Below are 24,947 nucleotides of genomic sequence, written 5' to 3'. Positions count from 1 at the left end.
GAGCTAATTAACACCAATCACCTCCCATGGGAAATGCATCTGCCCAAGTCCAGGCTGTGGCCCACCAGATGTAGGCTCAGGCTGAGGTAGCTGATGGTCAGACAGGTTCTCCCATGAGTTAGTTCTTCAAGTGGTTCTATTTAAGGGGGTATTAAGGACTCTGGGACACGTTCCTATAACTTCTTCACACCAAAATCTCTCTAAACTGATGGACCAGAATAGAAGCAAATACACGTGCGTGGATTGTATGCAGTAAAAGAAAAAACAAAAATTTGGCCAGACCAGAGTTTTGGATCTAAGCCTGGATCAGGGATCTGGGCACACTTTGCAGTGTATATACAGTGTATGTCAAGAGTGACATTTTAGAAGAGCTTAGGAGAAGAAGAAATGATGACTTGCATCTCCCTGAACGTAACTCCCATGGCAGTACTAGAAAAGAGCAATCAGCCCGTTTTAACCACACTTGTTCTTACAAAAGAGTCAGGAAATTAAAGATTTTTTTTTTAGGCAAAGAGATCAAATGAATTTTGGTCCCACACTTCAAAAAACTCAGCACTTTTACCAAACAATGAAGATTTTCAATAGGAAAGGACAATTAATTGCTCTGAAGAAGTTACTAAATGTCAATAAGCATAGAACGTAGACATAATTTTCTTCTGACAACTATTCCCACTGACAGTTGTTGTGTTAAGGAATATTTAGAAATCCTGACTGAAATTTTAAATGTAAATACAGGAATGCAATGTATATCTATTTTTTTATACACTCGTGGCATAGACACAGTAGATAATTTTCTTTGCCCTAGTGCAGGTAAAGAGGAAAAAATTATTGCACTAATGCATCACAACTGAGAAAAAAATGCACTGCAATGGTTTATAGCTGAGTAATTAGGAGCAGTTAATTAACATATACAGAAACTAAGCTGTACCATGCATCAAGGCAGGCCTCGGCTCAAGCAAAGACAAATATCCAGATTTCTGAACAGATCTGGTCAAAGATTTATCAGAATCTGATATCGGAAAATGTTTTCCTCTTTTTTGTAAGAGACTTTGGGATTAAATATTAAGTGTAGACTCTCATTGAGATAACAACTGTGACCACTTTCACAAAATATATTATGAAGAAATATGTGTCTGTGTTCAGAAGAATAAAACTCAAATTTTTATTAATTCATGGAATGCATACATATACATGTGTTCATGGCTTCAGACAGAGTGTAATTTAAATATTGTAATTCTCAGTCTATTTTAACCAAAACCTCCTTTTTGTCACTGGTGCTACTCTGCAAAAAATCAATCTGAAAGCAGAAAAACACTTTAGTCAAGGCACTTGGGAACCCGCAGTAATAGGTATTTAACTGACCTGAGCATTGCATAAGGCTGGTGGTCACTAAAAAAAACAACAACAAAGTGTCTTTTGTTGTGGACCCTCTATGTTTGTAGCTGTGGGTCAATGTACTGCTGCTAATTTCAATCACACAAACACGGAATGGTTGAAGTGGGAAGAGATCTCTGGAGGGTATCTGGTCCAAGCCCCTTGCTCGAGCAAGGCCACCTGGAGTCAGTTGCCCAGGACCTTGTCTAGACAGCTCTTGAACATCTTCAAGGAGGGAGATTCATAGGTGTCACCTTTCTTTTCATGTTATTACAGGAGGAAAACTCTAAGCATGACAGTACCACATCAGGGGAAATCAAAATCATAAACCTAAGGGCCTCAGTATCTCACAAGATTTCATTTTTCAGCCTACTTCTAGGTAGGTTACTAAAATAGAGAGATTCAATTTCAGTCATTATTTCTTAAGGAAAAAAAAAATTATAATAATATCCTGTTAAACCATACTTAAAACAGAAAACTACTTCTTTCCTCCAGAGGAGGTCACATTTCAGGATTAAAGGTGCTACACAAAAGCATAAGAGTTAATTCCATTAACATAATGAGACAGCCTTACCTAGCACTTTGCTGCTTGTCCTTAGATTTTAAGTGAGTTTGAGAACTGTTTCTGTCACATTTCAGGCATGACCTCTCATGTACTCTGACACATCACACTGTGCCGTGTATGTGACATCATGTTTTCTTTAAAAAAAGAAGTCTGATGTGACCTATACAAGTCCATGCCATGAGTCACAGCACAATGTATTGGGTAGAAAATTTTTAAAAGACACTTTCGCAAAATCCACCATGAAAAGACTTAATTTTTCATCCTGTGAAACAAAAATGTGACAAAAATTTAAAAATCATTTTTAAAATGTCAAATTCCTCTTGATACATTGTTTATGTGTGAGTTGGTGGTTGCAATATATGATTCTTTATTAAAGACTTAAATTAACAGATAGATAGATAGATTATGATAGAAATGTTCTTTTCAAGTTGTTTTTCTTCTTGCTAAAAGACATCTTCAGTATGTTTTTACTCTCTAGGTAAGATAAAAATGAAATAAGAAAATGATGCAACATGCAATGAGACAACAAATGCGTTTCCTTATCCTGAAATTGCAGAGAGAAGGAGCTCTGTGCTGGGTCTTTTGAGCTGTATTGTTATCACTTTCATGACAATAGCTGGTTGAATTTCAAACTCATGTCACTTATTGAGCTATTACCTCCATAGCAGGATGTTATCTTCTGCCTGAACTCTGTTGGGTCCCCTGAACTTGCAGCAGAGCCTCAGCAGCATGGAGTACACAACTGTTTCATCAGCAGTTGGGTGTTGTGCAGCATCTCAGCATCTTTGAATCACAAGGAGCTGGGGTTTGATCCCAGTTCAGTCTCCCCTGAAGCTGGACATACTTGAAAGATATGTCATGCTCTTAAAAATAAGACCCTGGACCCTTCCAGCCTACCATGAAGTATCTTTGGAGAGCTGCAGCCTTCCTCTGACAGGGAGCACAGTGTCTCTGTGTGTGGTGGCATCCAGGGGCCACAATCACAAATCTCGCAGCCCACTGCCATGGTTACACCTCCCCACTCTCCATGACCAGCCTACAGAGCTGGCTGCTCTATTGCTGCCCACCGAGGTCTATTTAAGGAGACTAATTTATACAGCAGCTTCAGATTTATTCCACTCATTTTCACTGAGGTGGGTTTGGGACCACTCGCACACTGTCCTGGTTTGATTGTTGAGTGAGCAGATCAGAGTAGCAATAGCCCCTAATATCAGGTAGCAAAGAAAAGCTGGGGCAATACACCTTGTACCAGCAGAGCCACATCCAGGAGATATTGCCTATAGCCTGTTTTACTCCGGGTGCCATACTGCTGTACCTAGGCTTTTCTGGGAATGGAACTAGCTCATTTAAAACTCCCTTAGGTCTCGCCAGGTTATGTCACATCCCGTGAAGAGCAGACACCTCCACAAACAAAATCCTTCTTCGCATCCAGGAAGGTCATGACTGTGTTAGCCCCTGTATTGCCTTCATTTTTGCCTTCCCAGCAGTGTGAGGCAGTTTGATGCAAGGAAAGAAAAGTTAACACCAGTCTGTGATGGTCCCACATTCTGAATAACCCTCCATGCTGATTGAGCAAGGTGGCATGGCTGAGAGCCAAAGATGCCAGATGAAAACGCTTGGTATAAATTCAGGTATAAACACTTGGTATAAATTCACCCTGTTCCACCTCCCTGATTGCTCGGTGGTGGCCAAAGATTGTCCTTCAGGTAAAGACTCTGAGTCTGGGGATAAGCACTGCTAATTCACTTTTTCCTCACTGCTGTCTGCAATAATCCTCTCAGATCAGCCTGCTCCAGAAAGAACATGTTCAAGTTAACTGAATATCAGCAGCAACTAAATTTGTGATGGTGTCTAAGCAAATATCCTCAGTCAGTAATTTTGGTTTTCTTGTTTTGCTCGGGTAGCATATATGGTCAACTTTCCATTAAGTTTTTTGACTTAACAGTGAGCCAGAGCCATGCAAATAATTCATTTACTTAAGCACATTCAAATTCCAGTTATAAAAATATAACTGCTACTGAGTGGGCAGCTGGATTTAAATGTATACTTGCTTGTGAAAAAAGAAATGTACACATGTACCTGTAATGCTGCCTCTATCAACTCTGCAACTTATTTCTATACTGGCAGTGATTTTCCAAAAAGAAAAAAAAAATCTGTCTCATGATTAAACTTCAGTGTAATAAATCTTTAAGATATACTATTAAAATAAGGTGAATTCATCTGCTTATGGTTCTGTACATTTTTATTCAAGTTTAAAGTACAAAATTGTCATCTACTGTGCAATTACACATCTTAACATAGAACACTATGCCACTCATTCGACCACCTCTTTATATAATACTAGGTGAATATGTTAGTCATATCTTGTCATAAATTGTACCTCTCCATAAGGAATCCATAAATAATGTAGTAATGGAATGGTATTCCCATTCATATTTACCTAATCTAAGTCTGCATTAAGCAAGTATTTCCTTGAATGCTAATTTAAAAATCCATTGGATATTACGTTTGAAAATTTCATAGCATAATATAGCTGACTGGAGTCATTAACTTGTGCATAATATTAATGTAAATTTTTTTCAGAATCTTCTACTTGAGGAGAAGGAGAAATGCAGTTTGTTTACAGCGATAATGATGCAAGATATAAAGAGGTGTATATAACTAGAAGGAGAGAATTTGAGTTTCTTAAGCACTCTGAAAAAGAAAATTAAACCCCAAACATTTTTTTCTAAGACAGGAGTGAACAAAGGAGTCACCTTCCACACCTCTGGTTTCAGGGCTGGAGATGTGCCCTCTGTAGTGAAAGCAGGAAAAGGAACACACAATTAACAGCTCAGTGATTTATATCTGGTGTTTTCTAGAAAGGCTGAGCCAAACTTTGAAGACAAATGGAGAAACTTGCAGCTTTACACTGTTGTAACTTAGAGCAAAATTTGTTTGTCGGTAGTAGAGGGAATAGAGGACTTATAACTATGGCACAAAAGTCCTTTGTAAGGTAGACTTGATGTAATTTTTTTCAATAGGTATAATGTAAGTACTTAGCAGAGTGTTTTTCTCTGGCCCCCTGACATTTAAACAGGAATCTATTAGTCAACTGATGTCATTAGCTAAAGTACATTCTTTCTAAGGATGACACTGATGATCTAATCGATCATCATTATTAAGCTAACATCAATCAACTGCAGGTAGACTACAGCAGCTGTCTGATAGATAAAGTTCCTCCACTAAAGTTGGAGACAACAGACTTCTAAACTCCTTGCTGTTTTTAAAACTCAAAAAATGTTAATGGGCCAAATTCTGCTGCCACTGATTTCAATAGTGCTGTTACTAAAATTTATGCTGGTGTAAGAAAACAAGGGGAAACAGTGTTTGCTTATTTCAGCAATGGGAAGTTCATAAAAGTGTCATGGTTGTGATACAGCAGTTCAGAAGAGTATGGAAGATAGTTGCCCATTAGGTACCAAAGGCGAATATTATTAACAAACTTCAGCTTTACAGACCATTAGTCTAATTCAGGGAAACAAATTCTTAGAAACTCCTAGTCCTCTTCACAGTGAGTTTTAGCAAAAATGAAGGGACAAGCTAGAAATAAGACAAATTTTGATTTGGGTGTTTGTACACCCACTACTGACTATTCGTTGTGCTCCCTTGGTTTGTTGAAGCTCTTCTATAGACAATTTCATGCATATGTTGAGAAAAGTTATGAACTACTATATTAATTGTGTTCAGGGAACAGGATATCACCAACTTTTAAGGTGATTATTTTCTCCATTTGCTGATGGGAAGGGAGTGAATCACCATAGAGTGGGTGTGGATGGATGGTGACCTCCACTGAGGTGACGACTTCCAGTAGTAAACAAGTATGGGGAAAGGGGTGAGCTTTGCTGGGAAAAGGACATGCAGACACTATCCTCTTCAAGGAATGAAAAGGAAGCAGAGGTTTTAAAACACTTATTTAGTCTCTATAGGGTTATTCATCTTCTCAGATAATGTAGGACTGATTTCTATAGGGCTAACCAGCCCATAGACTGCGTGTTCCTCATGGCAGAGATCCGGTATCCAGCTTGGTCTGGAAAGATCATTGCACTCTGGAGCTGCTAAACACACACAGCTGTGGCAATCCATATTGCCAAGTTATTCAGGAAGGATGCACCACCACTGAGTTTTTAAAGGGTACCTAGATAGAGAAGTTCCTGGCCATGAAGAAACAGAATGTGTATGTGTCCTGTCTTGCTACTCCAGCTTGATCCCTACAAGTCAAAGGGGCCAGATGGGATTCATCCAAGGGTGCTTAAAGAGCTGGCTGATGTCATAGCGAGACCTCTCTCTCTGTTTTTTCAACATTCTTGGGAATCTGGAGAGGTCCCAGATGACTGGAAGATGGCAAACATTGTCCCAGTCTACAAAAAGGGAAACATGGATGACCCCAGCAACTACAAGCCTGTCAGCCTCACTTCTGTTCCTGGCAAAATCATGGAGAAGACTGTTCTGGAAGTTATCGAAAAACATCTGAATGACAACACAGTCATTGGTCCCAGGCAGTACGGGTTCATGAGAGGAAAGTCTTGCTTAACAAACTTGATTTCACTCTACAACAAGCTTATACACATAGCTGACCAAGGGAAGCCAGACAATATGATCTTTTTGGATTTCAGTAAAGCCTTTGATACTGTCTCTCACAGTGTCCTCCTGGACAAGATGTCCAGCATACAGCGGATAAACACACAATGCAGTGGGTGGGCAACTGGCTGATGGGCTGGGCTCAAAGAGTTCTAGTAAACGGGGTTATGTTGGGCTGGTGACCAGTCACTAGTGGGGTTCCACAGGGATCCATCTTAGGGCCAGCGGTCTTCAATGTCTTCATAAATGACTTAGACTAAGGACTTGAGGGAATACTTAGTAAGTTTGCTGATGACACAAAACTGGGAGGAGCTGTCGACACTCTCGAGGGCAGAGAGGCCCTGCAGAGGGGTCTGGACAAATTGGAGAACTGGGCGATCACGAACCGCATGAAGTTCAACAAGAGTAAGTGCTGGATTTTGCACCTGGGACACAGCAACCCTGGCTGTACATACAGGCTGGGGGACAAGATGCTGGAGAGCAGCTCTGCAGAGAGAGATCTGGGGGTTCTGGTCAACAGCAAGTTGAGCATGAGCCAGCAGCGTGCCCTGGCAGCCAAGAGGGCAACCATGTCCTGGGTGCATCCAGCACAGCATTGCCAGCCGGGCGAGGGAGGTGATTGTCCTGCTCTGCTCTGCACTGGTGCGGCTTCACCTGGAGCACTGAGTGCAGTTCTGGGAGCTGCAGGATAAAAAAGATATAAAGCTACTTGAGAGTGTCCAGAAGAGGGCTACGAAGTTGATGAAAGGTTTGGAGAGGAGATCGAATGAGGAGCGACGAAAGTCACTTGGTTTATTTAGCCTGGAGAAGAGGAGACTAAAGGGAGACCTCATCGTGGTCTATGGCTTCCTCACAAGGGGAGGAGACGATCTCTTCTCTTTGGCAACCAGTGACAGAACCTGAGGGAATGGCAGGAGGATGAGCCAGGGGAAGTTTAGGTTGGACGTTAGGAAAAGGTTCTTCATCCAGAGGGTGGTGGAGCACTGGAACAGGCTCCCCAGGGAGGTGTCACGGCCCCAAGCCTGACAGTGTTCAAGAAGAGACTGGACAATGCCCTCAGACACATGGTGTGAACTGTGGGGTTGTCATATGCAGGGACAGGAGTTGGACTTGATGATCCTTGTGGATCCCTTCCAACTCAGGACATTCTATGATTCTGCAATTCTGTCATTCTGTCTTGAAAGGATTTCTGCTCTCTGAGGATTTACTTACCTGTTTCAAAGACCTATGCCCTGATGGCTACCATCAGAACATCAGCAAGGCCACAAAGTCATCCCATAAAGGCACATTTTCCTCCAGTGACCGTGAGACCGGGGCAGGCAGAGCCTACACTGTAAAGAGGAGATGTCATACCAGTCTCTGAAAGACAGGAACGAAAGGGAGAGAAGAAGCAAGTCCAGATGGGGGTGCCTGTCAGGTCTGCCTCATCCCTGTCAGATGTCAGCTGCCTCCACTGCTTCTAACTATAAATGTGACAGATAGGTGCCTCATGCCAGTGAGTGCTTATAATCATGCATGATGAAAGAATCTGAGATTATGGTGCTGTCAGTGGATTCTGTGTCAAACTGGAAATTTATATTTAGTATTTGCCTCACTTGAAGTCACTTAAGTTATTGCTGCAGTTCTTAGTGAATTCTGGGCCCTGCTCCCTCTACTCTTACATCTGACTGAGAGGTTATGGAAGTGGTATTCAAAAGAGCCCATGGAAGGCAGACTTCTAAAGAAATTCAGTAGGATTCAGGTATCTCAAAGCCCCTTCAGAATCTGTGCCCACAGAGTGCCAAGTAAATGGAAAGTGAGTTATCTTAGCCCAATCCCTTAGCACAGTTTTCAGTGATTATATGAGGCACAAAGTATCAAAGATTTGGGCAGACTGAAGAGGTCAGCAGCAAAGTCTGATGTAAATGAACATGAACTCATCAGCTCCTGTGATCTGCATTGATTTGCACCCACTAAATACTTTGCCAGGTTTCATCTGACAGACTAACAGACTGAGCTTTGTGCCACAGATTAATGGAAGCGGATAATCTAAAACAGTGCCAGTAATAGCGTTTTTGGATTCCTCTACCTTGTACACATGAAAAAAAAAAAAAAAGCAAGTAGATTTTTGATGAGTGTAAACTCATGACTAGCCCATCCTCATACATGGATGCAGGTTAACCACACTCAAGATACCTGGTACAAGTGTGACCTATTTCTGTTCCAAATTCAGAACAAGCTCTCCAGCTATCTGCACTTCTCCATCAGCCCAGGTGTAACTATGCTAGGATAATCTTATCACTCTAACTCTACTGGGATGGCTCAAGAGCTACAGTTCTCTAAGGTGGATGAGTGCTCACCAGAATGAATCTTGTACCAGAACAACTCAATTTCAGTGAACTCTGATAGCACCTCTGGGCATCGTTCATTCAGAGAGTGTTTTAGTCTGAAGGAAAAAGAATGAAGTGACAAAGAGGAAGTTCAGCTTTAACAACATCAGCTCCACTGAGACAAGAGACAGCTCATCAAACAGCCAAATATGTCTGTATGGATTTCTGCAGGCAGAGCTGAGCTTGTTTTGCTCTTCTTCCATTTAAAAGTCATGTCTAGTTCTTGGTTGGTCTTGGCTATGTCACTATGTTTCCCCTCACATCCACCAGAGGGTGGAGATTCTCCTTAGTCCTCCTTTTGTATTTATAGAAACATTTCCTTGTTGCCTTTTACAGCAGTAGCTAGGCTCAGCTCTAGTTGGAGTTTGGCCCTTCTAATTTTCTGCGTGCATAACTTCACAGCATTCTTGTATTCCTCTTGAGTAGCCTGCTACTTCTTCCAAAGGTTATAACTTCTTTTCTTCCTGAGTTCCAGCCCCAGCTCTCTATTCAGCCAGGCTCATCTTCTTCCCTACTGGCTTGTCTTTCAGCTCCTGCGCATTTAAGATTTTCTTCTTGAAGAGAGACCAGCCCTCCTGGATTCCTTTGCCCTTTAGGACTGCCTCCCAAGGGACTCTGCCAACCAGCCTCCTAAACAGATCAAAGTCTACTCTTCAGAAGTCCAAGGTAGCAGTTCTGTTGAACGCCCTCCTTACTTCTCCAGTAACAGAAAACTAGATAATTTCATGATCACTATGCCCAAGGTGGCCTCCAACCACCACATTACTCATGAGTCCTTCTGTGTTCACAAATAACAGGTCCGGTGGGGCACCTTCTCTAATTGGCTCATTAACCAGCTGTGTCAGGAACTTGTCTTCCATACGCTCCAGGAGCTTCCTGGAATGTTTCATCTCTGCTGTGTTGTGTTTCCAGCGGACATCTGGTAAGTTGAAGTCCCCCATAAGAACAAGTGCTAGCGATTGTGAGACTTCTCCCAGCTGCCTGCAAAATATTTCATCCGCCTCATCATCCTGGTTGGGTGCTCTGTGACAAACTTCCAGCAGGATATCTGCCTCATCGGCCTTCCCCCTGGTTCTTACCCATAAACACTCAACCCTATCCTCACCCTTAACAAGCTCCAGACAATCAAAATATGCCCTAACATACATGGCTACTCCACCTCCTTTTCTTCCTTGCCTATCCCTTCCGAAGAGTTTATAGCCATGTATAGTCATTGTCTGATGTGCGCACAACCAACTGGGGCACAGCTATAAAATATATGCCTGACAGATTTCAAATTTGGCCTTAGATAAGATATGTATTTAGCATAGATATCTAGTTAATAGCAACAATCTCACTATACTCCATTTTGTATACTGTGTACAAAATTTCTTAAGCTGTACATGAAAAAGCACTTACTGGTTTCCAGATCCACTTCTCTTGAACTGATTTTTCTACCTCTGTATCATCTTCTCATAAATTTTGTATCTGCATATAACAAACTGTGGGCACATTTGTAGTACCATTTTAATATCACTCATTATCTTTAATGTTACAAAATGGCAGTACTGGAATTATTAGTTTAAATAACCACAGTGGCCATTGACATACAAAGTACTCCATACTCCATGAATTGTGCTAATAAGTATTTATTTCCTTGACAGCAGAAGTAAAAAATCTCATCCAACTACATCAAATTGGCTATATCCTGCACTGTTAATTCTTGATTTGCATGGCTCCATCTGAATAAAAAAAAAAAAAAAAAATCTAAAAAGTTTCATGTTCATTTACTGGTGGAAAAATAAATGTAACCATAGTAAGTAATTCTCTTGTGTTCTCAAATTGCAATGGTTTCCAGAGCTGGTTTATCATCAGACTGTTCTTGTCTAACATATCTTAAAACACCTGAGAGACTGAGAATTTTCCTGTAACAAAAGTTTTCTGTTTACATCCGGCAATAGACTGCTCAAAGTCTAGCCATAACTTTGCAGAACTAGTCTTAATAGAACCGTTTGTGTGTCTTGTCTCCTTTCAAGAAGAGGAGCTGCTGCTTGCTCTGACCTTTCTCAGAATGATGCACCACACCTATACCTGAAATGCTCAAGCTGACTTTCGCAATACCTACTTCTGGAAGAGAAGGTGTTCAGTACCTAACAGAAATAAATCAAATCAGTGACCTTTACTTTCAATACATCTGTAACATCTGACAGTGATCTAATGGTTTTCCCATCTAGGGTTGGAGGTGTGAAGAACTGACCTATCTGTTGCAGTCTGGGCAAGTCCTTACTGTTTTTCTCGCAAAGCAAACACAGTTTCCCAGATTCACTGGACACATCCAGCCTTTTAAAATATGGAGGAGACTTTGTTTTCACTTATACCCACAGAAATTCTGAGTAAATGAAGCTGGAGACTCTATGTGTGCTGAAGTTAAGAAACGCTCTAGGACTTCTTCCCAAGTAGACTCCTTATTCAGACCCAGTTTCACATTTCACAGTATCACACAGTATGTTTGGGATTGGAAGGGACCTCAGAAGATCATCTAGTCCAATCCCCTTGCCAGAGCAGGAATGCCTAGGTGAGGTCACACAGAAACATGTCCAGGTAGGTTTTGAATGTCTCCAGGGAAGGAGACTCCACAACACCCCTGGGCAGCCTGTTCCAGTGCTCCGTCGCCCTCACTGAGAAGAAGTTTCTTCTCAAATTTAAGTGGAATCTCTTGTGTTCCAGCTTGATCCCATTACCCCTTGTCCTATCATTGTTTGCCACCGAGAAGAGCCTGGCTCCATCCTCATGGCACTCACCCTTTATATATTTATAAACATTAATAAGGTCCCCCCTTAGCCCCCTCTTCTCCAAACTAAAGAGACCCAGCTCCCTCAGCCTTTCTTCATAAGGGAGCTGCTCCACCCCCTTAATCACCTTTGTTGCCCTACGCTGGACCCTCTCCAGCAGTTCCCTGTCCTTCTTGAACTGAGGGGCCCAGAACTGGACACAATATTCCAGGTGTGGTCTCACCAGGGCAGAGTAGAGGGGAAGGAGAACCTCTCTCGACCTACTAACCACCCCCCTTGTAATACACCCCAGGATGCCATTGACCTTCCTGGCCACAAGGGCACAGTGCTGGCTCATGGTCATCCTGTTGTCCACCAGGACCCCCAGGTCCCTTTCCCTTACACTGCTTTCTAATAGGTCATTCCCCAGCCTATACTGGAACCTGGGGTTGTTCCTGCCCAGATGCAGGACTCTACACTTTCCGTTGTTAAATTTAATCAGGTTATTCCCCACCCAACTCTGCAGCCTGTCCAGGTCTCGCTGGATGGCAGCACAGCCTTCTGGCGTGTCAGCCACTCCTCCCAGCTTAGTGTCATCAGCAAACTTGCTGATGACACTCGTCTAAATCGTTAATGAATATATTGAATAATATTGGCCCCAGTACTGACCCCTGAGGCACTCCACTAGATACTGGCCTCCAACTAGACTCCGCACCATTGACTACCACTCTCTGGCTTCTCTCCTTAAGCCAGTTTGCAATCCACCTCACTACTCTATTGTCCAGACCACACCTCCTCAACTTAGCAACTAGGATGCTATAGGTGACCGTGTCAAAGGCTTTTCTGAAGTCAAGGTAGACCACATCCACTGCTCTGCCATCATCCATCCACCTTGTTACATTCTCATAAAAGGCTATGAGGTTGGTCAAGCATGACTTATCCTTAGTAAAGCCATGATGACTGCCCCTAATAACTCTCTTATCTTTGATATGCCTTGAGATGGCTCCTTCTTGCCCTTTTTGAAGACTGGAGTGATATTTGCTTTCCTCCAATCCTCGGGCACCTCTCCCGTTTCCCAAGACTTGGCAAAGATGATGGAGAGTGGTCTAGCAGTGACTTCAGCCAGCTCCCTCAGCACCCACGGGTGCATCTCATCTGGACCCATGGATTTATGGATGTCCAGACTACTTAATTGCTCCCTAACCCAGTCCTCATCAACGAAAGCAAACTCCTCCATTGACCTGGCTTCATCTGGGGTCTCAGGGGCATGGGGCTCCCCAGGACAGACTGCCCCTTGATCCTGACCCATACACTCTCAACTCACACATCATCATGATGTTCAGGAATGCTTCTTGATATTTGAACAAAAGTATTATATTTACAAACTCCCAACACATAGCTCTTTACAAAAGAAAAGAAATCTGCAGTTGTTCAGATTGTTTGTTTGCTCCCTAGTCAGTGTAAGGTTGTGCAATGGATAGGAAAGGCCCCGCCAGCTTTTTCCAGGTACACGTGGAAATCAAGGTACATGTGGAAAAAAGCAAGACTTTCAAAAACTTTTGCTTCATTGAATGTCAAAGCCTACCTCCTCTGTCCACAGGGTCTAGTTTCTGCTCACATGCGAAATGTTAGTAGAATGCTGAATTAAAATTACTCCAAACAGCAGGATTTTTCAAGAGTTGCAAAAGAAACAACAGGAAATTGGGTTTTGCAAAGAAAGCCACTGCTAAGACTTTGATTGCCATTTAGAAACTGCAAGTCAATGTACAGCTCTTAAGATCATATTTCTTGACCTCTTGTCAGGAACCCTCACTTATTCTGCTACCATTTCTGAGTCATATCAAGTTGAAGTTTCCTGCAACTTGGTTTGCCCAGTTCTTTTATCATACCCGTTACTTCTTCACTACCACCCTCCTTACATTTCCCTTTACAGACTGTTGCTCCAATAGTGCCTACAGAACTCAAACCAAGTCCCCTGTTGCCCTGAGGTTGAGCATACAGACTTTTGCTGATGCTGCCTGTCAGTTCCAAGATGCTGAGTCTCACAGTGCCCCATCTTCTGGGGTTGTCACTCTAAAACACTGTATTTGGGGACTGCCATGGAGAAAAGAGACTGAATCACATTGGGAAAAGAAGGAGAAGGAAAACAAAGACAGCAACAACAAAGCAATGCAAAGTAGATTTAGGCCAGCAGCACCAAGACAGTTCTACAGGCATTTCACTACTTTGCCCTTTAAAAAAAAAAAGGACTTCCACTTTTGCATTTGGTATGATACTGAAATAAACTGATAAATATTTGTGATTTATTTTTTATGTAAGTAAACATCAGTAAAATGTTATGTTTTGTGCCTCTCTGTTCTGATGCTCCTAATATATAATAGAAAGGTAAAACAGAAAGATAACCTGAAAAAAGATAGCAAAAATATCAGACTAGGATATGATGAAAAGGAAAACAATCGGGTTTATCTTTAAAAGATAACATCAATTTTACTATTTAAAAAAATATACAAGCATTATGTGTATTAAATGTTGATTACCGGAAGAGTCTGTATCTTCAAATGTTTATGAATCTAAGATATAGAAACAATAACAGATTTATTCAAATTTTCCTCCAGGGCTGCTTCTGATGAATGTTTGAATACCAGTGACTTATTAATTAAAGACAAGTGGAACTTCTGTGCCACTGTTAAAATACAGCACTCCAGTTTTGTCCTCAGCTAATATGAATCAGACCATAAGGCTCATTCTTCATTATTTTGCATCAATGAGGTCTGTGTACAGTACCAGTGATATCACTAGGCTTATAATCAGCCATCATTTATGCTGAGAAGAAAAGGCCCATTAAATTCAGTATAGTTTTCTTGCTGTATAACAACAAGGATTTAAGCATATTTCTTTCAGGCATGAAGCAAGTGGGAAAATGTTCATAAATGTGAAAATTAATATAACTTATCATGAAGCCTGATCCAAAGTCTATCGAAACACATGGAAAGACTCTCCTGACCTCAAGGTCTGTTGGATTTCTCCCTTTTCACACTATGGTGATGCTCCATTCTAGGTCTTTGAGCAGAAGGCTATAAGACCTCAGACACCAGGCAATACAGTGAGAGCTGGTTCTTCTGGGAAGGGAAAGGTCAATTATCTCAACATATTTAAAATTAAAATTATTAATAGTGCTTGCACACTAGTCTTTAATCAATTAGACTGGGATCTCTAAAGGAGATTCTTCTTTCTCTGGGTATGGAAGACCTGACTGCAGTTACCTCCCTTGGCAGGAGCTGAATCCAGGGAATGTCCTAAATAACAGGCTCTACTTGGAAGGAATAGAGAGTGGAGAAGACAAGAAAAGTCCTAATGACTTAATTCTTTAGTGCCCTTAATTGCTTGGTATCACATTTTTCAAGGGAAAATAAAAAGTCCAACAATTTTCACCTTCCCAAAGAGCCTAAACATGTTAGTCAGTTTCTGCATATGTTTGCTCAGTGTCCCATAGAGCTCCCAGCTGGGATGGCACCACCTGAGAACAGTCTGCTGGAGGTGGTTGGGATGCCCATTGGGGGACAGGCAACCTCTGCTTAAAATCTCCACCCTGAATAAGGCCACCAGTGGCTATGAACGTCTTTCAACTGCACTTTTCTGGCATGTCCTAAAAAGTAGGCAAGGAGCATCCATGAAGTTTTTGCTTTTCAGGCTGGTCTATTTTGCAGCAGGTGTTCAGAGAGACAAAGACTGGGTGTCAGCCTGATTGCCAGGAAACCCCCATGGTGGGCAGTAGAGTGACAGGTTGTCCCATCGGGGTTCAAGGTCATCTGGGTTTGGCTCCTGCTTGAGGGGGTATTTCATTATTTGCACACAGTAGGATAACAGCAACAGGAGTGACTGAGAAACCTTTCTCTTCCCACCTTCTCCTGCCTACTCCTCCACCTTACAAAATCCATGGATTAAAACTCTTTCAGAGACAGTGAGAGATGTGGGCTTCAAAACCAATTTGCAGGTGTTAAAATTGACCTAGCATCTGCCATACTGTAGTAGTAAGTGCCCTTGCCCCTGACTTACTGGTCAAAACAGAAGCTACTGCCACCAAGGTGTTTAGGATTCACAGTTCAGTGAAAGAAAAAGGGAGATAATTATACATGGTTCAACACAAACACATTTTTCCTCATTTTGCCAGCCATCAGTTAGTCGTGCAGCCCTAATTTTGAACATTAGCAAATGCCTCTATTTTTAAAGTATCCTTATTCAAGAACTCCGAGTCTACAGAAGATATCAAAGACATTTAGAAGCAAGAAAATCGGAAAAAAATTTACCCGATGTCACCTTTCATATTGCTAGAAGTGTTAACTAAAGGTTTGCTTGTTCAAAGTGCCATGTTAATATTAATTTAGTAAAACTAGTTGTGATTTATAACTCACTAAACAGCAGCAGAATACTGTTATAGAAAAAAGAAAACCAACACATAAACTCACCAGTTAGTGGATAAACTTACTGCCTCTTTGGTGTTCTGCACAGGTCAATGTTAAGAGGGTAAACCCTACAGTCAGAATAGAAAAAGGTAAAATTCACGTATTTGCTCTGACTTTTGACACCTCACTACTACCAGCTGTTAAACTGCATAAGAAAAAATTGCTAAGAAGAAAAAGGCCACACTGTCAACTAAGAAGGACTTTCAGTATGAATGAGGAAAAAGGTGGTGGGCAAAATGATGTAAAGACTGTCCTTTGCCACTGCAGGAAAAACCAAGCCAGCACCCTGGGGGAAGCTCTCCTCCAAAAGCCAAGTAGTCCCTCCCAGAAGTACATTAAGGCCTGTCAAAAATCCACCTGGATGGATGGTCTTGTTGAAGGCTGCTCCTGACCTTTTCGCTCAGCCAGTCAGAAGTCCCCTGCCAGACCAAACACATTTACTAGCACCTATGTTTACTTTGTTTCTACAATTTGGCAAAAATCACACTGCCCACGGAGCCTTCAGAAACTGATGTGGCTCCTGATGTGGCTGGGATCTACTCCTGCACCCAAATCCGTGGACAAGGACTGGGGAGCTGGCAAGCAGCTAACAGCAGAACTTGGAGCAGTCTGATAGTAATTAAATTTACAATCCCCATAGGATTACTCTGTGAATGATGCCAACGTAGGTATTGACAAGGTGCCTGTAAAACCGCACTGTTCCAGCACACAAAATGAACATATGTGTCATGCTGAAGGAGCAGTGCTGTTGTTGGTGTATGCTCACCTCCCACATGAAATGCCATCACACCTGTTAAATCACGCTTGAAAATGTGTTAGCACTTAACCAGAAATATTTTCAAAATAACACTCAAACATAAGAACCTTTAACTGCTGGAAACTTTCCCCTAATTTTCTGCTAACATTTACTTGTTGAAGAAGCTCACTTCCCCAACAGATTGCAAGAAAAAATTAGGAGGCCCATTGGCTGAGCTGAATGCCCAGACGATTAATGCTTTTTAATAAGATCTTGACATTTCTCATTCTGACCCTGATTAACACAATGCTCTTCAATTCTGCTTCCTGAAAATATGTTTTATTGAAAAGGGAGAGAGAAACAAGAAGTGTAAAAACTTCTGGCAAATATCTATAGGTCACCCACACCATGTTAAACTGCTGGGAACATTAATGTTGCACAGGCAGGCACTTAAGAAAATGCTTGAATTAAAGCTGCCTGCGGAGAATGTGGTGTGTGAGTGTGGAACTGATGACAGTCGCACGGCAAATGAGGGAGGTGTGATAATCCCCTGCACAGGGATTGTACAGGAAACCGAATCATGTAATTTTGTACCTCTGAGTGCTTGAAGCTTTCAACCACAGTATTCTTCTCTGTTGTTTTGTGTGTAATTTCCTAGTTCTGTATTTTTTACCTTTTTTATTCATTTATTTTTTAAAGCAAATAATGATGCTCCTGTGTTGTTTCACAGTGACACTCACTGTCAGTGGGACCACAGCTGCTATGGAGTCAGCAAGACAGGAACAAATATGATTTCTAGAAACTTCATCTTCTCCAGACCCACCTCCAGACCTGCAGCTTCTGGTCAACCTGTAACTTGGCCCTGCAAGAGGAGAGTAAGAGAGCTGAATGTGAACCAGACTCTCAGCCCAAGTATTTCACAAGCAAGCACTGATATGAAGTTGTACTGGGTCTTGCTGGGATGGAGTTAGCTTTCTTCATAGCAGCCCATATGGTGTCGCGGTTTGGATTTGTGACTAAAACAGTGTTGGTAACATACCAATCTTTCAGTTGTCACTGAGCCATGCTTGCACAGGGTCAAGGCTTCCTCTGTTCCTCACTCTGTCCCCTGGGAGCAGGCTGGGGTGGGCAAGATGCTAGAAGAGGCACAGCTGGGAGAGCTGACTTGAAATACCCAAAGGGATACAGGGATTTCCCAAACCATTTAACATCACACTCAGCAATAAAACTTAGAAAGGCCAGTCTTCAAATGACTGCTTTCCAAAATAGCCATTACTTGGACACTGACTGAACAGTGTGGAAATTATTGCCTCTGCATCACTACTCTTTTTTTCCCTCTCTTCCCCTACCAAACTGTATTTATCTCAACCCAGCAGTTTTCTCACTTTTACTCTTCCAGTTCTCACCCCAGTCACTCTGACAGGAGGGACTGGGCAAGCAGCTGGATGGTGGGTTAGTTGCTAGCCAGCCTCAACCCACCACAGAAGATCCCAAGCTCGATTTTCCTGTTGTTGGCAGCGGTTAGTGCATGCCAGTGCTACATACAAGGAGGACATTCATCATGTGCACCACAACAACAACGACACCAAGAGAAATGACACTGTTGGTGCTGTAAAGCCAGTGGAGAGAATCCACCTTGTTGGCTTTTACTCAGACAAGTTGCTGAATCTGATCAGGATGCTTCTCTGGATAGTACAGGTAAACAAAGGGCCTTGTGCTACCTGAATCTTGGAGTAACCAGAAAATATGTGGTACAATAGATGGTAGTCACTACCTAAAGAAAATCTTGCTTTTCTCTTTAAACCTGTAACATTGATTCAAGGTTTAAATGTTAGTGCTTGTCACATCTGCTTTTGTCTGCTGCAGGCTAGTCCTACAACAGAAATGTCTTCATATTCTTGTGTGCTTAGAAATGATTCTGAGTGGACCTGACATTTTTCTGACCAAAGATTGTGATGACTAATGACAGTATATATGTCATATTCTAACTTGTAGTTTGATGACAGTCAAAAAATTAAAGAACTGTTGTGTTTCAAAACACAGGAAGTCCTGAGCCATGATACAAATTCTTAGTCACCCCATTACCCTAGGATATGAGTTTCCAGCAGGATTCGAAGGTGATTTATTTGTTTCCAATAATAATATTAAAGTTTCTGATTTATTTGAAATAGCACGTCATCTGGTCTGTATTTGTTTGCAATTTACTTTAAATTTCAAAACAGCTAATTAAAGGGTTCTCTGAAGAGCTCCCATAGCCAAGAGCCGTGGCCTATGGTGTCAATTCAACAACAGTGTCTGTGATATCTACACCACCACAAGCATGTAGAAGGCATCACGCTCAGATTGTCTCCTATCTGATGACCTCATTATATTGATACAAACTGTAACCAACATTGTTAATTACCAATGCAGAAAAAGAAAATGAAGTAATTCTAGAAGTTTATTGAAGCTGTGCAGAATCGCAAAGGACCTAAAAATACGTCACTAACCCTGCCTTCTTCTTTGTAAGAGTGTTGTAATCTGTCGTTTACTGAAGGTGGGTAATTTTTTTTATTAGTATTAATATACACAAAAATTATCCTCATTTTAGTATGCACAAAAATAATCCTAAAAGTAACCACTTTTTGAAGGTCTTGGGCATTTTGAATATAATTTAATGGCAAGTGTGAAAAACAAGTGAGTGTCAAATGAGTCCCCGGAGATTTCTAAATGCCATAAGCAGAGAGAGAGTTATTGATTGTTGCTTAACATGGCTGTAGAAAATAATGGGGTAACCGCAACTGTGCTGTAGCAAATAGAGTTATTTCATTTATTGTGCCAGCACCAATATTTGGACATATTCAGAGCTGAAGCCTCATTATTCGTAATGCCAGCTCCACTGTAACAAAAAAGGGACAGCAAGCAGGATCCTGAGCCTTGTGCTTTTGCTGTCTTGCACCAAAATCGTGAAGTGGTTTAAGGAAGAAAAGGCAAATCAATAAGTAATTATTTTACAGCCCTCACCACTCTTCACCCATGTCAACTAATTGAACTAATAAATAATTCATGGCTTTCTTGCTACCTCGCTGGAGACGGGCGGCTGTTTCCTCTAATGTGTCATCACTATTGATAAAGAGGTGACAGGGATGATCTTTCCCCATCTCCTTTCAGTCACATGTGGCCTTGTGAGTTTGACAGTGGTAGTTCAGGGTCTCTCTGCCAAGCTGAGTGTGGTTGGCAGCAGAAGAGGGAGGCTCGGGGTGCCCAGGCTGCCTAATAATAGGGTATCACTTGTATTCAGTCTCCTCCTCACAACACAAGTGAGCCAGGAGGCTCATGTACATGGTCTTCACTCCTGTGTCTCTCTGATGTAGCTCATATGAGAGATGCCATCTGGGAAGTGCCGGGGCACTGGGGGCTCCCTGGGGAGCAGAGGGGTCCCCCAGGGTGGCAGGGCAGGCCCTGGCAGACCATCCCATCCCACCCCAGCCAGGAGCAGGCCAGCGGGGGCACCGGAGCAGCCCCAGCCACAGACAGACACCTCCCTGGGGACGGGCTGAGGCTGGGATGGGATGTCAGCCCATGGGTTAGGGTCAGGATCAGGCCTGGTGAGGCTAAACAGGGTGAGACATGCCCAAGGTGGTCCGGCTCAATTCTGACCACACCACCCCCAGCTGTCCCAAACCTAGTGGCCAGTGCCAGGAGCAGGGGATGTGCTCAGGGCCCTGGCAGGCAGGAAAACTAAGACTCTCATGAGAGGAGTTTGTGAGAGCTGGAGAAATCAGGCAAGTTATTAAGACACAGCCCCTTCCACAGGACTCCATCCGTCACAGTAGGACTGCACAATTCATTAGGCCTCATACAGATTAAAATAACCTGGTGGGATTTCTGCGGTCTTAGATATTTATTAACATTGGTTGTTTTGAGGGTAACTACAAACACCACAATTTTCTGTTATTTCTGGCTTTTTAAATATAACACTGCCTGCTTTTCCTTTTCCCACCAGAAAAGAAGGGCTGTTTTGGATGACTGGGCAGCCTGGTGCACTCTGATTTGACTTCTTTGGTTTCTTTGATGGGATGGTATTTCTCACCAGCTTTCAAAAAACTGCAAGCATCACCTTCCATATCCAAGTCTTCCTGTGTGAACTTTTGGACATACCAGTATTACAAGTTTTAAAATACATATGAGGCAACTGAAAGGTAAGTTAGAAGAGTAGGTAGGAATGTGCTTTTTGATTTTTGAGTGTCAGGTTGTGCTGTAAACATCAACACGAAGTTCAGACTCTGAACAGAGACTGGGGTGGGGTGATTTACAGAGGATGTTTCCCAGAAATCTCTTTTAAGAGCTTATAAATGCTTACCTCTTTAACAGACTTCACTTTTTGATTCGTATTTTCTACAGGTACCTGCTTTACACTGCTAATTTTTCCTAAATTCAGCGTATATGTTTTGGGTGTTCATAAGAATTATCTTAGGGAAAAGTTAATGTTTTGAAATAACATTTCAAGTTGAAAGAAACGGAGTGGTCTCAGAGTTCATGGGTTGCACTCCTATAAAGTGAAATTATTAAGGGGACATACGGTTCTAATTTAAAGAAGGGTCCTGCCCGTGAAAGGTTGTCTGAAGTGAAACCCCCTGAAATGCTTATGGGGTGGACACTGGGTCCTGAACACAGACCATTTCACTCCGAAGGTCTGCTTCTATTTGGCCAGTCTTTGCTAATGCAGACACTGTTTCTCTGTAGAGGAAAGGAGAAGGAATTTTCCGCCTGAGATGCAGAGGACAAGGACCAGACCAAAGGAAATGAAGGACTAAGGAACCTATTTGGAAGTAAAAATGTTTTTTGTTTCTGGGGTTTTTTTAGTAGGTACTACAAAATTATTTAGACATACAGACAGTGAGCCTCAAACTGAGATGAGGAAGCTACAGCAAGAGAAATAGAATGTGGAAGAGGGAATGGAAGCAATAGCTGGGAGGAGAGCAGCACAACAACAGCTGGCAGCATCCAAACTGTAATTCAGAGAACAGGTCTTGGGTGAAGTGTACAGAAGTTTTACCATTGACTTCACCCTGGAACACCAAACTGCTTTAGGCCCGTCAGCATGAGCTGGGTGTAATTTTTAGGGCTGTTACAAACACGTTCAAACTTTTAAATTCAAAATTGCCTCTGGCCTCCACTAACACCTCACTTCCCAATCTCTTCTAAAGCTGAGTTTGTGCCCGTGGCTGTAAGCTAAGCATGGACAGCCACTCAGCAGGAACAAGTTGTCATTGATCTACTGGCAGTTGCTTAGATTTATACCTGCTGGAGATCCTGTTCTCAGGATTTGGCAGTTAAATGAAGAAAGAGCTAATTCTGAAATCTTTTATATTTAAAAATGAAAATGTCTTTGTACTCGAAATCTAAGTATGTATTATTAAGCCTCTTACCAGCTGTAGTTTATTAGCAAGGCACTAGGACTCGTGGAAAGGAAGAACAGGATGTGATTCAGGTGAATCAGAAATCACTTCAGGATTGATAATATTCAGGACTTTTACCTCCTGCAGTAGTATGTAATAGCAAGCTGGTTAATCAGCAGAGGAAATGCACAGGATCTCTATAAATTATTTAATTCAGAAGTGACAGGAAAAATTATTAATGAGTGACACTATGATACAATGGTGTGACCACCTGTAGTTTAATGAATTAACATTGTTACAAGAATCTTTGCTTAAGACTTATACACTTAATTTGATTGTGTTAAACATGCCACTTATTTATCATTATTAATGGGATTTCTATTTTTAGGTATTGGTCTCAACATGAGCAATGGGACAATGTAATCAAAAGCAGCTTCCATGATACATACTCTCTGTGGAAAAATTGCAGTGTTTCTCTGTGTGCTCTGTCCATTGTCTATTTTTTTGTCTGATGTTGTCACAACTATAAGCATAAGCCATGACAGAGTCATCATCTAAAGAGTAGCAGTTTATGGAAACCAATTAGACAGGTTATGCAAGAGGCTCAGTCCTATCAAGCAGCTTTTACCCTAACTTCAGGTCATATCTTTTATTACAGTTGGTGAAATGTGATATTTAAATGTGAATCCTGCTCTGTGCACAGCCACATCTCTCTTCTACGTACAGTTCATCCTGTGCTTGTAGTCACACAGCAATACTGTCCCTTTCATTTGCTGGTTAATTTCCTCCTGGTCCTTTCCTTCCACTCAAACAGTTCTGTCCCTCCTTCTAAAAAAGATTGTAGTACAACTGCAAAGCATACGGAAGGCAAAGTGGGAAGTAACCTCTAGAGATCACCTGGTCCAATCCCCACTTTGAAAGCAAGGCCTCAGATTAGGTTATCAAGAGCTCTGCCAAAACAAGGCTTGAGGGCTTCACTTGTAGTGAGGGAGATGCCACCACTTCTCTAGGCAGCCTCTTCCAATGTTTAATGGGTCTCATGGTGAAGACTTTTTTTTGTTTTGTATCCAGATAGAACTTCCTCTGAAATAACTTGTGTCCATTGTTTCTCGTCCTGTCACTGTGCATACATTTCTTCCAGTTTACAGGGCACCAGATTATCAAGTACTGTAAATGAACACAGTTCCACTAACTCTCACCATCTGCAAAGGGGATTCACTAACACTAGATATATATGTTTTCTCTACCCTGACATGACATCAGAACAAGTTTCCTTGGGAGTCTCCACACGAGAGGCTGCAACCAGTAACCAGCAGCTATGAATACAGATATCAAACTGCCTGCCTAGTTGACCTTCTGAGCATCTCTACAGATGATGTACAGCAGGAGCACTTGACCTAGAGTCTTTGTGTTAGAGCCAGCATGAAGACTAATCCATCTTCTGAAAAAGACCCAAAAGCACTGGCAGGAGCAGGTTGGGAGCCAGAGAAATTGTTCTAGCAGTCTGCTGCCTTATTTTCCTGAAGTACTGCAGCTCCTTCACGTTACACCCAGTCTCATGATGTCGCACACACATGCTCTTGTCAATTTTATTTATGTGACAGCACACGTTGGATCACCTGGCAGAGAAACTGCCACTGCACAGAGCCCACAAGAGCCTCCACACGGCACCTCTGTTCAAACATAGCACGTACCTCACCCAGGCCCCGCTTTCTCCTAATCTTCCCCTAGCCTATGTGACTGTTTAAATACCTTTCCTGCTTCAGGTTTGTGGGCTTGTGAGGGTTTTGGGTTGCTTTTTTTTTTTTTGGGGGGGGGGCGGGAGGTTGGGTCTTGATTGTTTGAATAGTTAAAGCTTGGGTTAGGAATACATGCCATTGATTGTTGATCAAATTCCAGTCAAACACAGTAAGACAAGTGGAAAGGTCTTTTCACACAGGAAAAGGAGGATTTTTTTTTCCACATGCAAAGAATACAGAGAAGGAATCAGGAGGCAAAGGAGCTGTCAGAGCGAAGAGTGGCTGCACTGTCAGTAGTGCTTCAAAGATTGTGTTCTAACTGCAGAAGAAGAAAACTAGAAATTGAAAAATGAAAATGCTAGAAAAACTCATTTTCAAGACCCACCCATCACTAACACTGTCCTTTCACACCCTGCCACCCTATAGAAAGTAATGACATGTGAAGTGCAATATAGAACTGGATACAGATTGTTGTTGTGTTGAAGAGATGTGGCATGGATCTGATTCCATTTGATCTAGAGATGTGGAAACAAACGAGTTCAACCGAGGCAACAGGAAAAGCAAACATATAAAACTATACTTTAGGCTAGTTACAGAAAATTCCATTTGAATTAAACCTAGATAGCATGAATTAACATGACTGCTACAGACCAATGCCCAGCACACCATGAAAATCAACTTTTAAAAAATGTAGCCTATGGTGACAAAGAGGAAACACCACACTTAAGAACTGATAAAGTCTCGTTTGCCTGAAACTGTAGGTAGCAACCTCAGGTCTCTCCAGACTTTTTGGTGCCAATTATTCTTTTAAAATTTCCAAACTATGAGTTCTCACTGTCTGCCACATCCTTAGGAAGCGGGAGGTGGAAATGAGGTCACAGCATCGGTGGGGGCCACTCCTTGTTTGTGGGCTTCCTGGGGGCGCACTGATTTCCTCTGCCCTTACTTCC

Source organism: Streptopelia decaocto, assembly GCF_964273445.1.
Source record: "Streptopelia decaocto genome assembly, chromosome: 2".
In the NCBI taxonomy this organism is placed as follows: Eukaryota; Metazoa; Chordata; class Aves; order Columbiformes; family Columbidae; genus Streptopelia; species Streptopelia decaocto.
This window is presented reverse-complemented; position numbering follows the sequence as displayed.